At 44.2% G+C, this 14,361-nt stretch overlaps 1 protein-coding gene across 1 annotated transcript in view; it reads right to left on the bottom strand.

The window, feature by feature from the left end:
- The window catches only part of TMCC3 (transmembrane and coiled-coil domain family 3), a 243,411-nt gene extending 232,286 nt beyond the window's left edge, over positions 1-11,125 (bottom strand). The window contains exon 1 of the mRNA XM_084880343.1: positions 11,042-11,125. The gene's annotated coding sequence lies outside the window, so the exon portion shown is untranslated. The remainder of the gene's footprint in view (positions 1-11,041) is intronic.
- Positions 11,126-14,361: the final 3,236 nt, after the last annotated feature.

The raw sequence follows: 14,361 nt of genomic DNA, 5'->3' as shown, positions 1-14,361 counted from the left end.
TGGCACAGAGAACAGAGTGGTGAAGGCCTGGGAAGAGAAGGCAGGGTTAAAGAGGTCAATGGATGGAAAAAGGGACATGTATAATACTTTCAACAATAAAGATTACAAAAAAATAAAAATGGGAAAAAAGAAACCTGATATAATTTTCATCTGTTAAAATTTTTTTATATGTCTTCTAGTAAATTTTTTTTGTTTATGTAAGTCCAACAATGTGTTGTGAAAGATTTTCTATGAGTTTTACACTTTTTGTGAGGGAGCATTTCCCCCATTATAGATAACAGGCTATTGCTGGCAGATTATGTAGCTACTACAGGCCCGGTGCACGACATTCGTGCTCTTGGGGCAGGCTCCCTCAGCCCAGCCTGCTCTCCCCTACAGTCTGAGACCCTCAGGGAATGTTTTAGGCCTAAGCTGCCTAAGCTGCCAGTCAGACATCTTTAGCGCCGCCGCAGAGGTGGGAGAGGTTCCTGCCATCGTAGCTCCACTGGCCAGCCATTAGCCTGGCTCAGGGCTTTTGGCTGAGCAGTATTCCCCCTGTGGGAGCACACTGACCACCAGGGGGGAAGATCCTGCATTGAGCAGCTGCCCTCTGGTGGTTAGTGCATGTCATGGCAACCAGTTGTTCTGGTCGGGTCGCTGGGCTTTTATAGATACAGACATTTTCACAATAAATCTGCAGAAAATGCAATGTAAAAACGTCACTGGCATACAACAGTAAGTGCTTACAGCTCTTTCTGTTAAGTGTGATTGTCACTTAAATGGCTCTGCTGATTTGGCTGGGATGACTTATCCTGGTATAATTATCACCCTGGGGGCAGCTGGCTGTTTACTGATTTAGGAAGTCCTTGGCTGGGAAAACTAGGGTCATCTGGCTCTGCTCCAAAAGTATTCTCCTGGCAATGCTGGAATGTAAGAGAACAAGTAAAGGCCTAGGCTTGGAACTGGAACACCATTCATCAATACAGCACTCTATTGGTTAAAGCCAAGGTCACAAGACCAGGCCAGATTCAAGGGATGAGGACACAGAATCTACGTCTTTAGTGAAAAGAACTGAAAACATCATGGGCATAAGGGGAGGTGAAAAACTGGCCATCCTTGCAATCTATCATACTATACCTCTTCTGTCCTTAGCTCACTACGTCTAAACCTCAGTAACCCTCTGTCCTTTTCCTTCACATCTTCTCCCTTCCATAATGTTTGGCCACAAGTCACCCTTCCTCTCTACTCTCTAGAAGAGACAGTGCTGTTCTGCTTTTTAAATCTTTACCCAAGGATATGTTTATTGACTTTAGAGAGAGTGAAAGTGAGAGAGAGACAGAGATAGATAAGAGAGAGAGAGAGAGAGAGAGAGAGAGAGAGAGAGAGAGAGAGACATAAGAAAGTCAAGAGACAAGAGAGAGGTGTGAGGGAGAAACATTGATCAGTTACCTCCCATATGAACTCTGACCAAGGATGGAACCTGCAACCTAGTTATGTGTCCTGACCAGTAATCGAACCCGCAACTTTACGATATGCAGAGTTCGCCAACTGGTGGTCTGCAGACCACTGGTGGTCCATGAGGTCAGAAAGGTTGGTGACCTCTCATATATGGGACAATGTTCTAACCCACTGAACCACGCCAGCCAGGGTGAGACAGTACTATTTTTGCTCCAACACTTTAGCTGTCTCAGGGAAGGACCCAAGGAAGCAGCTGAGCCTTCTGATCGGGACAAGGAGCAAGAACTGTTAGGTGAGCTGTTTAAAATCGTCCCAGGGGGTAGGGCAGAAGTGAGAGAGAAGAGAAACTCCACAGCAGACCACAGAGACCAGGATGGGTATGACTAAGGGAGACCAACAGGTGGAGAACCATGTTCCACATCTCTGTCTTCTAGGGAGAAATATAAAGGTGGGACTGCACAGATATAAAGGTGGGAGAGGCACAGCCTTCTGCAGGCCAGTAGTGTGGATAAAGGTAGGCAAGTTTGAGTCAGAGGTTTTGCCATCACTAGCTGCCTGATCTACATGTTTTAGGACACTGAGAAAACCAAGGGGTTGGACAAGGCTCGGTGAACCTTCAGCATTGACATTCCATGGCTGTGGGCTTTATTTTGTCACCAAGCTAAACTCGTCCTGTATATTCATTCTTCAGATCAACTTGTAGTGACTGCTTACAATTTTAAAAATCAGAGGGAACACTTCCAACAGCATAACCTTAAAACCAACCTTTTGAGATGGGTATTTTACTACCTCTGATGATCAAAGGCTGACAAAGAATGATTATTCTGTTAGTACCTTTGTGTGATGGGAACCAAATGTGTATGTTTTTCAGACAGTGATTTAAGGGAGACTCAGATCTATTTAAAGCCATAACATCTTTGAATTTACCCACATTGAGAAGTATCATTATTTCCCCCATTTTAGTTCATTTTAAAATGAATTTATTTTTTGAATAGGTGATAAATACACATGGCACCAAACTTAGAAGTTACAAAATAATGTAAAGCAAAAAGTAAGCTTCCTTATTCCAAAGACATTCCATTCCCCTCCTCATCGACAATCATAGTTACCAATCAGTATTCTATATATGTAAAAAGTGCAAACACATGTGTACCCAAGTGAGCATACATGAGTACACACACATACACTATTCATTTTAACTAATAAATGATATAATACTAAATGCACTGTATTACACCTTGCTTTTCCCTCTTAATGGTATAGCTCAGGTATCCTATTTAATAAAAGAGAAACATGCAAACTGATCATCACTCCATCATGCCCACCTGACAATCAGAGTGAGTATGCAAATTAAGCCAACTAAGATGGTGGTGGCCATGGAGCTGGAGTAAGCAGGAGGTTTGAGTTGCCCTGGTGATGGAGGAAACCAATCTCCCCACCCACCCTGGCCGACCCTAGTCTCCACTCAGGGTTACAAAGTTTCAATTATAGAAGATAAATAAATACCAGATACCTGCTTCCAGCTGGCCCTGGCTCTGCTTGGGTCACAAGGGGGCGTGGCTGGCCTGCAAACCACCACAGGCCCCTCAACCCAGGTCACCCCTCACCCCAAGGGAACCCCCACCCTGATCTGGGACACCCTTCAGGGCAAACCAGGCAGCCCCCACCGGCACATCAGACCTCTATCCTTTCTAATAAAAGAGTAATATGCAAATTGACTGTCACTCCAACACACAAGATGGCTGCCTCCATGTGGTCAAAGATCCTGCCCCCAATGTGGACACAAGATGGTCGCCATAAGATGGCCAGCAGGGGAGGGCATTTGGGAGGGACCAGGCCTACAAGGGAGGGCAGTTGGGGGCAACTGGGCCTGCAGAGAAGGGCAGCTGGGAGGGTTGGGGGGACCACCCAGGCCTGCAGGGGAGAGCAGTTGGGGGGGACCAGGCCTGCAGGGGAGAGCAGTTAGGAGTGACCAGGCCTGCAGGGGATGGTAGTTGGGGGAGACCAGGCTTGCAGGGTAGAGCAGTTAGGAGGGCCAGCCTGCAGGGGAGAACAGTTAGGGATGACCAGGCTGGTAGGGGAGGGCAGTTAGGGGTGACCAGGTTGGCAAGAAAGGGCAGTTAGGGGCAATCGGGCTGGCAGGAGAGCAGTTAGGAATCAATCAGGCTAGCATGAGAGTGCTTAGGGGGTTATCAGGCTGGCAGGAGAAGCAGTTAGGGGCAATCAGGAAGGCAGGCAGGTGAGCAGTTGGGAGCCAGCAGTCCTGGATTGTGAGAAGGATGTCCCACTGCTTACAGGAATCGGGCCTAAATGGCAGTCAGACATCCCTTGAGGGGTCCCAGATTGGAGACGGTGCAGGCTTGGCTGAGGGACACTACCCACCCACCACCCACCCCCGCATGAACTTTGTGCACCAGAACACCTGTTATTCCATAAAGAGCTGCCTCATTCTTTTAAAAGACTTATCTATGAATGTTCTATTAACTAACCAGTTTCTATTAATGAATATTTAGATTACTGCCACTATTTTGGTATTGCAAACAATGCAAATGAGTAAAGTACACAGGCCATTTTGCATAGATACACACCTATCTGTACGATACATTCCCGCAAGTGGAATTGCTGGGCCTGTGGATAACCTTGCATTTCTTACTTGGACAAATAAAGCCAAGCCACTGTCAAGAGATCAGCGGTTGGCTAATTATGATCCACAGGCCAAATGCAGCCCGTGAACTAAAGTGCTTTGGCATGTTCAAAAAGTTGTTTTTTAAAAAAGGAGTGGGGATGAAATAATATGTGATAGAGACCTCATGTGACAGTAAGCTTAAAATATTTACAATCTGTTGTTTTACAGAGGAGGTTTACTAACCCCTCCACTAGGCCAATTTACATTTCCGCTAGCGGTGTCTGACAGTGTTGCTGCAGTATTTCAGTTCCAGTCTCTGGTTAAATTAAGGTTTAAAGTAATGTGTCAGGTTTTGTTTCAGTTGAAGAAAAAGTTGAAGCATCTCTAATACTTATATATGGCACTATGATTTTTCCAGGCAAAAACACAGCTTGTTTCAGAATGCAACCAGAAACTGACACTTGAGTTTCTTGCCTCACAGTGGCAGAGGCAAAAAAGGTTAGAATCCCCAACTGCTGGAACTTTAAAGGTTATTTGGCCTTAGCCGGTTTGGCTCAGTGGATAGAGCGTCAGCCTGCAAACCAAAGGGTCCCAGGTTTGATTCCTATCAAGGGCACATACTTCAGTTGCAGGCTCCTCTCCGCCCACCCCCACTCCTGCCCCCGGGCCCTGATCCGGGCTCGTGCAGGAGGCAATCAATTGATATGTTTTTCTCACATTGATATTTCTTTCTGTCTTTCCATCTCTCTTCCACTCTCTCTGAAAACCAATGGGAAAATATCCTTGGTTGAGAATTAAAAAAAAAGATTATCTCTCTGAGTATTGTGGATTTTATGTACCATTAAAATTTAAAAAGAATTTAAAGGATTAAAACAATGCTGCCAACATTTTACTTTGCCAAGTAAGATCATTAAAAAATAAAAACAATCTAACCACCATCTACTTTCACCACCACTTCATAAAGGAAAGGAATTTTACATCAAGAATTGGGACAAACCCAATCTTAGAATAGAGGAGAATTCATTAAACTGAGTACACTTAGCTTCACGACAAACAAACCATATTCATTTTCTTCTTTGTGCCAATTTTGCTTCAGATTATGGAAGACTGCATGTCAAACTCATGTTTGAGAAGCAACCTCATTGTTCTCTAAACAATCTAACATCCCCACATCCAGTGACATAGTCTGGATTCAGTTCTGGTGACAATGAAGTCATTCATGACAGATTCAGAACTAGGACCCAGGACTTCTGCCTCCCAGGCTCACATCTTTCCCCAAACCCACAGCTAGTCCACCCAACACCCCAGCCCACTCTCTGCCTTCCCCGTCTCACTGCCCTTGGTTCTTAGGTCTGCTCTGCTCATCCAAAGTATGTTTGTGGTCCTCTCCTATGGGCAGGAAAACAACAACAAAATAAAATAAAGCCCTCTCTTGTAAGTAGCTGGAGATGTCTCCATTCATGCAGGCCCAAACAACAATCATCCACCCGTTGTAAATGTGTCCTTTACCCACAATCCTTACAAACAGCCCACACCTCTCTCGCTCTTCCTGTATGCTGCCAGAGCCTGCCTTTCTCTAGTGGCCCTGGTGGAGAGCAACTAGGTAGGTGCTCTGGAACTACATGCATGCGTGAGTTTCCATGAGCACTTACGAATTAACCAGCTGTGGTGGTTATTTTTATGCGTCAACTTAACTGAGCTAGGATGCCCAGATAGTTGGTAAAACATTATTTCTGGATGTGTCTGTGAGGCTAATATTTGAAGTGCTGAACTGAGTAAAGCAGATGGGCCTCCTCAAGGTGGGTGGGCAGCATTCAACCAGTTGAAGCCTGAAAAGAGCAAAAAGCAGAGCAAGCCTAAACCTCCTCCCTCTGCCTGAGCTGAGACACCATCTCGTGCTCTTGGACCTCACATCAGAGCTCTGACTCTCTGATTTCAGACTCAGATCAGGACTGCTGCCATCAGCCGATTCTCAGGCCTTCCGTCTCGGGCTGAATTACACCCCTGGCTCTCCTGGCCTCCAGCGTGGGAACAGCAGATCACGGGACTTCTCGGCCCCCATAACCACAGGAGCCAATTCCTATACCAAACCTCCTCATATATGCACATCCTATTGGTCTGTTTCACTGGAGAACCCTAATACATCAGCTTCCCCTGGATTTCAGAGCCAAGGAAACTTCAGTGGGCTTGGATATGGAGTAAGAAAAACTACATCTGTCTCAGATTCCTCACCTTCCTTCACTCTCCCTGTACTCTTCCATTCATTACTCAGTTTACTCCTGTGTGCCCTGCACGGCTCACTTGCCCCCGTGACTGCTCACCCTTGTCCTGACACAGGAGTCAGCCTCATTTAGTACCACTGGCCACATGGGTACAGGCTTCTCTGGCACAGAAACAACGGCCTCTGCCATTCAGACACCCAGGCCCTGCCTGGTCTATGCCTGCTGGGCACTGCTGTCTCCAGCTAGCCCTGCCGCTAAAGCTGAATGATGTTCAGGACTCAAGGCCTCCAGCGTCCTTCCAGGATCATAAAAAGAATGCACTTGAGAGCAGTCAGCATTGACAATGGCTGTAATAGATACGATACTGGCTCAATCCATTCTATTTTCCATTAAGATTTTAGCTTTCACACAGCAGGGCTTTGATAGGAACCCTGAGCCTGGGAGCAGGTCATTGAGAATGTATAATACCTTTTTTAATGAGCCAACTAACAGGACTTGTGTTGCCATTCCAGGTTTCTTTCTTTTCAAAGCCTTCCTCAATCTCTCCTCATTCCAATATACAGCTGAGGATAATTCTTTTTCCTTGCCACACCATTTTACTCCCTCCCTTCCATTAATTACTACTAGTTTTTTTTATTCCTTTATAAAGCTTTTTAATAAGACTAAACAATTCAAGAGAGAAACTAAATAGTAGATGGTATTTTTTTGTTCCTCGTAATAGTCTGCGGTAAAAAAAACAAAAACACACAAATGCTCTCCAGGATACCACAAAGTGCGATGCATCCCAGAGATTCAACACAGAGAACGGGGATGATCTTTCCCTGCCAATACTCCGTGCTTCTCTCAAAACGGCCTCCTCAGGTTTTGGCATCAGGCTCTTCATAACATCCGGTCTATGTGAATCAGCTCGGTCTTGCAGATACGGTTTATTTATCCCCCAGAACAACAGGATATTGGCGATTTAGAATTGAAGTTTGGAGATAAATGAGACTGCCTGCTGCCCTGTTGGAGAGCAAAGGTATTATCTTGCTCATTACCCCCAAGGCATTCGCTTCCTGGCTAGTGATTGACATTTTCAAGGCATCTCCTGTCAAAGAGATGAGCGGGAGATGGCACGGTTCCAATGGGCCTTGAGTCATGCAACAGTAGAGGCGAAAGATGGCACAGGTCATCAAGAAAAGCAGCCAGTTAAATTGGGCACATCAACAAAATGGTGTGAATAAAACAGGGCAGATGAGTATAAATATAAATGCAGTAAATTCCCATGTGTCTGGGTATGTGACATATCACATGGTTAGTGCATTTTCTCAAAATTTCATTCATTCAGCTACTCATCCAGCAAATAGTTATTGAGTTCTTACTGGGTGTACTATATGAGCACTGAGCTCTGGGAATATGATGGCGAAGTAGGTACCTCCCCACGTAGCTTACAGTCTAGAGCTTACAGTTAGTTACTAAACAAAATTACAATTGCCGCCCTTTAAAAATACTACCCTGTTTCCCCAAAAATAAGACAATGTCTTATATTAATTTTTGCTCCCAAAGATGCACTAGGTCTTATTTTCAGGGGATGTCTTATTTTTCCATGAAGAAGAATACGGTACACATTTATTGTTAAATGAAAATAAAGGAAATTTATTACCTGTATATGATATGGTAGTATGGTAGTTGTCAACACAAACCAGACAAACTGTGAATCCTACAGTATCAAGAATTTACTCATTTATTCAATGACAATCATGTCATCATCTTCTGGAACATCATCATAACAATCCAATTCCTGAATTTCCTGGTGAATTTTTTGTGACTCCATTTCTTTCAGAATCAGTGGACCAAATCTCTCGTGTTTAGCCTAGGTGGGCCTTATTTTCAGGGGGATGCCTTATATTTCACTCAGAAGGAAACTTGTAAGTAGGTCTTATTTTCGGAGGATGTCTTATTTTCGGGGAAACACGGTAAATAATCAGGGAGGGAGTGAGTATTTAACACATTGATATTCTGGACAACTGAGAATTACTATATATACCTCGAATGGATTTTCAATTTACAAATAACTAAATTTACCTATAAGTAGTTTGCTTATGAATATGTAAGCTAAAGTAACAGTTCTGTTCATTCACAAAATGTTTATTGGACCAGCTTATGGGCTATGGCATAAAAATCTGGGTTACTTGACTAACAAATTTCCTATCCTTAATAAGCTCACAATCTAAGTTATGAAATGAAAAAATTAACAAAGAGCTTCATTATAGATGACAAAAGCTTTAATGAAGGATGGAAAACATTCTAGGAGAATAGGGATTGGGCAAGTAAGAAAGGTTGGAAGGAGGGCAGCACTTACAACTTTCAGCTGAGGCTGAAAGAATGCGTAAGTCTTTCTCTGACTGGCTTATTTCACTTGGCATAATATTCTCCAGCTGCCTCCATGCTGTCTCAAAGGGTAAGAGACCTTCTTTTTTATAGCTGCATAGTATTCCTCTGTCACATGATTTCACTTACATGTAGAATCTAATGAATAAATAAACTAACGAAGCAAACAGATCCAGAGACATAGAAGCATGGAATAGATTGACAAATCTCAGAGGGAAGTGTAGAGGGCCACCTGGGAAGGCACATGGACATTCTTTAAATTGCTATCAGCTGAGCCCAAGGCAACTGGCAGAGCCAAGACACAGGGGAGGGCGGGGGGGGGGGGGGGGGGTACGGTATTACTCAGTTCTGACTTCTTGCTTTTGTCCAGGTATTGGCAGGGGCGAGTCTAAATATGTAAATCCAGTAATGCTAGGGCCTATTTAAGAATGCAAATAAGCTCCTTTGATACTATAAAAATAAATGTGCTGCATGGTCTCAGCTGGTCACTGCCTTTTCATCAGAGAGAATGGCATCCCACCTACCTCCCAGCTTGCTTCTATTTCTGCGTCTTGCTGTCTTTCTTACCTTAATTTCTTAATCCCCAGCTCCTCCACTCAGCAACTCGTTTCTTTTCTGTGATGGATGCAGAAAAGAGAGAAACACCGCTACAGGGAAGGGGGATAGGAGGAGGTGGGAAGGGATTAACCAAAGAACTTATAGGCATATATGCATAACCCATGGTCACCGACAATAGTGTGGTGAAGGCCTGGGGGTGGAAGGAGGGTGGAGGTAGATGTGGAGCGGCAGAATGGAAGGGTTAATGGGGGTGGAGGGGCATCAGCAACAAAGATAAATTAAAAGAAAGAAAGAATGAATAAGGCCATGCCAGGTAGGCAAGGGGTTGGGGATTCACTTCAGATGGAGGGGACAGCATGTACATTCCCAACTGAAAGTAGTGCCTTCAGGGTGAGCAGAGTGTGCATCCAGCAGCAGCCAAAAGCAAGCCTAGAGGGGAAAACAGAAGCCACATCTTGAAGGGCTCTGTATGCCTTGACAACATAGTTGAAGTTTATCTTGCAAGCAATGGAAAGCCTCTGTTCCCTTGGAGAATGATTGGATTTAATCATTAGTTTGCCTGCTGAAACATTACTCAGGCTGAAGTATATGCATTTTGCACATTTCTGAAGGTGTGGCCTGAGGTGTGAAGACTGGAGGGAGCATGGGTCATGTCAGCAATGACAGTGCAGTGGCAGGAGGATGATAATCATCATTTGTTCTTTCTCAAACAGAGTTTATATGAAAGTGAAAGAAACATGTCTAAAAAGAGGTTGTAATTACTTCTCAGTCCAGTCTCTTCATTAAAAAAAGCCTAAACCTGGCCAATGTGGGTCAGTTGGTTGGAGTGTCATGCTGTGCACTGAGGAGTCAAAGATTCAATTCCCTGTTGAGGTGCATGCCCAGGTTTCGATCTCCGGTTGGGGCACAACCAATCGATGTTTCTTTCATACCTCTCTCACTCTCTTTCTCTCTCTCTCTCTTTCTCTCTTTCTCTCTCTCTCAATCTCTCTCTCTCTCTCTCTCTCTCTCTCTCTCTCTCTCTCAGGTCAATAAAAAACAGATCCTCAGGTAAGGATTAAAATAACAGCTAGAGTCATATTACAAGAGGAATAAAACTGCTTGTGATTTTTGGCTTGGTAATTCCATTAGAGGATTCCCAAGAAAATAATCTAGATTAGAGAAAAATAACTGTGCAAAGATGATTTTTAACTATACATTCAGCCAACAAATGAAAATAATCCAAAAAGTCTGAAAATAAGGGATGGTTTCAGCCAAATATCATCTCTCAACATGACTAAATACTACTTAATATTAAATTAACTGCAGCCATTCATGGGAATGTGTGTGTATGGTGGGAAAAGCAAACTCCAAAATAATATATACACAGTGACTACAACTATAAGTCCCAACTATGTGTTGGCCAAAGCTAGTTTCTGGGAATACAAAAATAAGCCAGACATAATCCCTGTCCTCTGGGATCTCACAGTGCACAGGGAAAAACAAGACACACATAATTATAACAATGTGAGAATTCTAGACAAAAGTGGGCACCACGAGAGCCCAGAAGAGAACCTGTGTGATTTAGAGGCCCCACAGACACACCTGAGGACATTAAAATCAGTGGCAGAACCTCAGGTACAAATCTTGATAATCCCAAACACAAGCTTGTTAATTTTGTTAGATTATCTGATCATGAAAATAGAAATTGTAAAACTTATGATGGAAAACACTCAAACCCCAAATAATATTTGTATAGAACCCCTTCAGAGTCCTTGGACCTTGCATTGGGAAACAAAGCTGTAAAAGTAGAAGGGTAGAAGTGGAATGGAAAAAAACAAAGACTCACCCAAAAGTGCTTAGCTCCTTATTATGACTGAGTCAGAGGAAGTCAGAGACTGAAGCCCCAGCATCTGGGAAAATAGCAGGGGGCTCTCTGAAATAAGAATCCCAAGAAAAGGATCAGACTTCAGGGTGAAAATAAGTTCAATTTCTGATATACTGATTTTGAGGTCCATGTAAGAGGAGAAAGGTAGAGGTATTCAGATTTTGCTAGAAATTTATCTCTGGATATGTGGAGTGAGAGACTCAGCATCCAACCTCATCTTCTTGGGAGAGTTGTAGCTGGAAATGGATGCTAAACAACAGGTATGAACATACCTACATAACATTACTAAATATAGAAAGTGTCCCCTTTTAGTCTCTCAAATATTTGTTAAGCATCTACTTTTCATAGTATCTTCATCAAATTAATGGATAAAAATTAAAAAATATAACCTATATATCTATAAAGATCCAGGATCATAATATCCAAAATAACTGAAGACTCAAGTGAATGCCAGGCTACACACAGCAGGAGAGTGGGCTGAACTGCTAACCTCTCAAATAGAGAGGGGAGGGCTGGTCAGCAGTGGCAGGAGCCACTGGTGAGACCTGGAGAAAGAAGCAGGGTGATCAGACTCTGCTTCTCTCTCCAGGCCACACCAGCAGCCAACCCTCTATCTCTCACTTAGAGGTCAACAGTTCAGCCTGCTCCCCACCAGCCTGGGGTAGCTGTTGATCAGCCCTGCCTGTATGATCAGGCCTGGAGATAGGCCTGGAGATGCTAACTGGGATAGAAACTGATCAATCAGAATCAAAACTGGGTGAATTGCAAGGAGACAATTGCTGCCTGTGAGGGGGAGATTTTGATGCTGACTGGCATAGAAATTGACCAATCAGAACCAAATCTGAGTGAACTGCGAGGAGCCTATGCCTGCCTAGGAAGCAGAGTTTTTGATGCTGATTAGCACAGAAACCAACCAATCAGAACCTACTCTGGATGAACTGCATAGTTGAGTTTAAGGTGAGGGTGGAGGAGGGGTTTTAAGGGCATCAGGTATTTGGTGTAAGGTGTAAGAAACTGATTTAATTTTTTAATGACTGGTTTGGTAGTATAGTGTATATGACTGGCTATTAGTCCAGATATAGGGGTTATGGATTTTTGTCTGCCAAGAGCATCTCCTCCTGCTGAAAAAGCCCCCTCCTTCATTTAAGCAATCCTATCCTATATAACATATATCCTATCTAATAAAAGAGTAATATGCAAATTAATCATCTCTCTGCTACCCCACAAGCTACGCCCACAAGCCACACCCACCAACCAATCAGAGTGAGTAGGCAAATAAACCCAACAAAGATGGCTATAGCCACAGAGAGCAGGAGGAGGCTTGGGTTTCCCAGGCAACAGAGGAAGCCAAGCTTTCTCCCTGCCCTTGATGGTCTAAGCCTCCACTCAAGGCTACAAAGTTTCAATTGTTGAAGGTAAATAAATTCCAGATACTAGGGCCTCTGCTTGGGTCACCAGGGGGCATGGCTGGCCTGCAAACCACCACAGGCCCCTCACCCAGGCCGCCCCACGCCCCAAGGAACCCCCACCCTGATCCAAGACACCAGCTGGCCCCCACCCATGCAACAGGCCTCTATCTTATCCAATAAAAGAGTAATATGCAGATTGACCATCACCCCAACACACAATATGGTTGCCCCCATGTGGTCAAAGATCCTGCCCCCATGTGGACACAAGATGGCCACCACAAGATGGTCAGCAGGGGAGGGCAGTTGGGAGGCACCAGGCCTGAAAGGAAGGGCAGTTGGAGGCGATCAATCCTGCAGAGGAGGGCGTTAGGAGTGACCAGGCTGGCAGAGGAGGGAAGATGGGGGCAAATAGGCTGGCAGGGGAGCAGTTAGACATCAATCAGGCTGGCAGGGGAGTGGGTAGCCGGTGATCAAGCTGGCAGGCAGAAGCGGTTAAGGACAATCAGGAAGGCAGGCAGGTGAGCAGTTGGGAGCCAGCAGTTCTGGATTGTGAGAGGGCAGTTGGACATCCCTCAAGGGGCCCCAGATTGAAGAGGGTGCAGGCTGGGCTGAGGGACACCTGCACATGAATTTTATGCACCAGGACTCTAGTATACTAATAAAAGGGCAATATGCTAATTAGACTGGGTCAACTGGCCATCTTCCAGATGTCCAACTTCCTTCTGGACAAAACCATGGTTGTGGGGGCCAAGGTAAAGGCAGTTAGGGGCAATCAGGCAGGCAGACAGAGGCAGTTAGGTGCAATCTGGCAGGTAGGGGGCAAGGTAGGTGCAATCAGGCTGGCAGGCAGAGGGGTTAGGGGCAATCTGGCAGGCAGGCAGGGAGGCAGGCAAGTGGTTAGGAGCCAATCATCCCGGATTACCAGAGGAATGCCTGACTGCCCTGTCAGTCAAACGTCCCCTGAGGGGTCCCAGATTGGAGAAGGTGAAGGCCAGTGCTGAGGAACCCCCCTCTGTGCATGAATTTTGTACACCAGGTCTCTAGTCTATAATAAATAATAAATGATGGAATAGAGGATCAGCTTCATACAGGATATATCGATCTCATATTTTCCCATGAGAAAAAATCTCTTAAAAATGAATAAAATTTAGAAATATGATTTGATTAATATAATATGAAAGCTAACTTTTTCTACAGTGGTATATTCATGACCATCTCCTACCAAGCTTGTGAATTGCTGAGATAAGGACCGTGAGACTCTGTCTTATATGACTTTCTAACAAACATCTGGAAAAACAACAACAAATAGTTAATATGTGTGGAATGAATCCTGTAAACAGAAAAATACTCTGTATGGCTCCCAAACATTAGGAAGTTTCAAAGCACTAAAGAGAGCATTCGTGTGTATGCACATACCACTGAGTTCTGCTGTTGAAACAATCTGGCTGCCAATGTGGAGGGGTGTGTGTGCTTTCATTCATTTGAATTCTACCGTTACTCATATTTAAATTAGAGGAACTGCAGAAAATGTGAGAAATTCAGAATTCATTTATCTTTTTAGTACTACTGCAATTCTTTTTATGTTTGTGATCTGTAGGTGCCAACATTACAATTATGTTGTTCCCAGAAATGACTAGAGAAAACATTTTCAATGATGAGTTTTGAGTAGCAAGACTGGAAGGATATTGTCAGTCCGTTGTACATTCAGGGTGTGCTGAATCCCATGCTCCTTTGCAAACATGCTTCAGTGCACAGAAGAAAGTGAAAACAACACTAAATCTCAGGGCTACAGAGGGAGAGCTGACAGAAGAGAAACACGATTTGGGCATATACACTCCGTCGTATACCAAAACACTGGTTCTACTTGTTGAA

The sequence above is a fragment of the Pipistrellus hanaki genome, assembly GCF_964339955.1.
Source record: "Pipistrellus hanaki genome assembly, chromosome: 3".
In the NCBI taxonomy this organism is placed as follows: domain Eukaryota; kingdom Metazoa; phylum Chordata; class Mammalia; order Chiroptera; family Vespertilionidae; genus Pipistrellus; species Pipistrellus hanaki.
This window is presented reverse-complemented; position numbering and strand designations above follow the sequence as displayed.